The following is a 3,541-nucleotide window of genomic DNA, read 5'->3' as shown; positions in this document are numbered from 1 at the left end:
GCTATACATTTTTAAAAAGTGTGGCTATAACTTTATGTAAATTACGCATCCTCGATCAGACAATTAATTTTCTAAGGTCAAGTAGTGCAAATGAATTGGTGCACTTACTCAACAGGCGCTCACACTCCCCACAGACCCTTTAATTGCTTTTCTGCTAAATAAGTGAGATGAAGAGCTGAGGATGTTCTCATTAGGGACCTATTCCCCTGACTGTTCTGTGTCCCTATGACTTCCTCTAGGTTCCCACTCAGTAGCCTTTGGAAACTCCAAAGTTACTACTTTAAACATCATCATAGAGGACCAGTCTGGGTGCACAACCGTTTTGTTCCTTTTTTTATTCACCTGAATGTCAGTAGTTTCTAGCATACATGTCAGTTTTCCTCCAAACAGGATTTGCTTAGAACTTGCAGCCACAGCCAAAGAAAACACTCTAAGATCAGAATTATACTTATTGACGCTAAAATGATAACCCATTTGCCCAATTGCTTTGTACATCATGTTTCATTTGCTGCTCACAGACAGATTTCTGTGAGATGTGTGGGACAGGTAATTTTATTGTTTTTGTTTCATAAATAAGAAAACTGAACTTGACAGAGGTAAATGACTCTCCCAAGGTATCATAAATAATACATTCAAGATATAGGGCATGAACCTAGGTTTCCTAGTTCCATGTAAATGATTTTTCTTCCACTTATTCGTGCTTCAGAGACCTTAACATCTTTTTGCCAGTACCCAAGAGAGCTTTTCCTATAGGGCTTATACATTCCACCCTGGTTGAGTTTCTGCTGGTTGCCTTTCGCTTTTTGTCAAGGAGCAAGGTAAGCTTCTATGTCTTCCTATATAATTTTAGTGAGACGTGAAATCCATGCAAAAGCAGTAAGGAGGCTGGGTCTACTATGAGATATTTTCACAGAATATTGGATGTTTTCAATATTTTCCTCAAACTGTGAGGAGGAACTGGTTATGAAATATCAAAATCTACATCAGTGGGGAGTTTGTGATACTCAGGAAACACCACGCAGACAGCGTTCCTAAGAGGATAAGAGCTAACAGACAGCAATGAAAATAGAATAAAACACATAAAATAGACTGCTCTGATTTGGTAGCTTCATTTTCTTTACTAACTCTAGGCTTATTACTGAAGTTACATAGAACGGGGTGAAATGATACGTCTTTAGACTACAAGGGGATCACCCCGAATTACAAAGCCCTCTTCTTTTCCCCTTTATGTCACTCATATTATTACTAGCATGTCTTGTTGTTGTTGTTTAGATGCTCAATCGTGCCCCACTCTTTTGTGACCCCATGGACAGGGGCCCATGGAACCCCCACAAGGTTCCTCTGTTCATGGGGATTTCTCAGGCAAGAATATTGGAATGCCATTGCCTTCTCCAGGGGATTTTCCCAACCCAGGGACTGAATTTGTGTCTCCTGCATTGCAGGCGGATTCTTTACCACTGAGCCGCCTGGGAAGCCCCTGCACATCTGGAAAAGTTAAAGGAGTGGTGGCTAAGGGCATAAGCTTTAAAATCTCTCTCACCTGGATGTGACTCTTGAATTTATTTTTTATTACGTGTGGAATTTTATGAAGTAATCTAGCCTCTCAAGTCCTCAGTTTCCTTAACACCAAAATGTGGATAATAATAATCCATACCTTATAACACTGTAGGATAAAGTGGTAGAAAAATGTAACTTAAAAGTTATTCCTGTCAACTCATAAATTACCTTAATAAATATCATAAGCATTGTGTAAATATTATGCTACCTAACTTAAGTCATGAGGATAAAATGAAATATATACACAGTTGCATATATAAAAAGCTCTTACTAGAGATTATAGAACAAAGTATATGCTAAAAAGTTCTTTATATTAGTTTAGGGTGAACAAATACAACTGTCTTTATGTTCTGGGCATGAAAACTGTGAAGGGGAAGATGGTAAAGAAGAGTGGTTGCTAATAAACAGAAGCCGTGACATAGGCTTGAAGTCCAAATGAAAGAATTCAGAATGTGAAGAGCACCTCAAAAGCAGATCTGCAAGCTAATCAAATACAATTTCAACCCTAGATTTTTGTGATGCAGATTATAGGAGACGGCCATGGGAGTAAATTGAAGCAGCAGAAGACTGTTTCAACCCAGATGGATCTCAAAGAATGAAGTAAGCAAATGGCCGCTACAACCAGCTATGGGCAGGGAGGACAGTGAGGCCTGCTGGAGGGGTCAGGAGACCTGAGTGGACACACTGTGTGTGCGTGCTCAGGACTCAGCCATGTCCAGCTCGTCGGGATTTCATGGACTGTAGCCCACCTCTGGAAAGAGGAGCCTGGTGGGCTACAATCCATTTCCTACTCCAGGGAATCTTCCCGACCCAGGGATTGAACCCATGTCTCTTGAGTGCCCTGCATTGGCAGGTAGCTTCTTTACCAATGCGTCACCTGTGTGAGGAAAGACTAATTAAGAGGAGAGGTTATCAAACTTCAAACATGATCCACAACCTGAAGACTTGAATATTACATCCTACTTTTTTCAAACCAAGGTAGAAACCATAATTTCATCCTAATATATTATTAGTGCTAACACTTATCAGGCTTATACTTATAGTTTTTATTTTATTAACCTTATTTTATTTTATTAACTTTATTGTTCCATTCACATTACATCTTTGTTTTTAAGGATGAAAAATGTGAGGCTCAGAAAACTTAAGTTAGGACAGTGTTCCCGAGAGTAAATGTCAGGGTCCTTTAGGATGCTACTCACTTCTTCCCAGATGCTGAGTTCTTAGGCTCAGTGCATTAGTTTTCCTCTGCGCTGTTGGTGCAGGTTGGATATATTTGCTGTTGCATATGCATATGTTTCTCTTACTCCATTGTAAGTCCCAAATCCAGAGACAGCATATTAGTTATTTCAGTTTTCCAAATTACCAATATTAAGTGTGGTCCAGTGGATGCAGTGGAAGACATAAATTGAATTAATTCACATCAATTCAAATTTCAGTTAATGTCTTGAGGACTAGGAACTAGTCTGCCTAAGCACAAAGCTTGACTCTGCCAGTTACCACTGGTGTAAATCAAACAAATTAAACAATCTTTTGGAGCCTAAGTTATCCCATAAAATCAGTGATGGTAATGACTAATGAACCTCATAGCATTGTTGAGAGGATGAAATGAGTATATATACAGTGAATCTTCAGATTCACAGACTTCCTATTTACAGATTTTCCTGTAGTTAAAATTTATTTTAATCCTAAAATAAATATTTGCAGAGCTCTTGTGATCATTTAGGGACATGTGCAGAGTGGTGAAAAATCTGAGTTGCTTGACATTCACATTTCCAGCAGAGGTTGAACAAGGCAATTGCTCTACCTTCTTATTTCCATTTCCATATTGTAATTGTTTTTTATTTTTTAATATTTAATTAGAGGGTAACTGCTTTACAATGTTGCACTGGTTTCTTCTGTACAACAGCATCAATCAGCCATAAATATATATATATATATATATATATGTATATCCCGTCCCTCCTGAGCCTCCCTCCCTCCTCCC

This window comes from Cervus elaphus, chromosome 1 (assembly GCF_910594005.1).
Source record: "Cervus elaphus chromosome 1, mCerEla1.1, whole genome shotgun sequence".
NCBI lineage: Eukaryota > Metazoa > Chordata > Mammalia > Artiodactyla > Cervidae > Cervus > Cervus elaphus.
The sequence above is the reverse complement of the archived record's forward strand: the minus strand, read 5'-3'. Positions refer to the sequence as shown.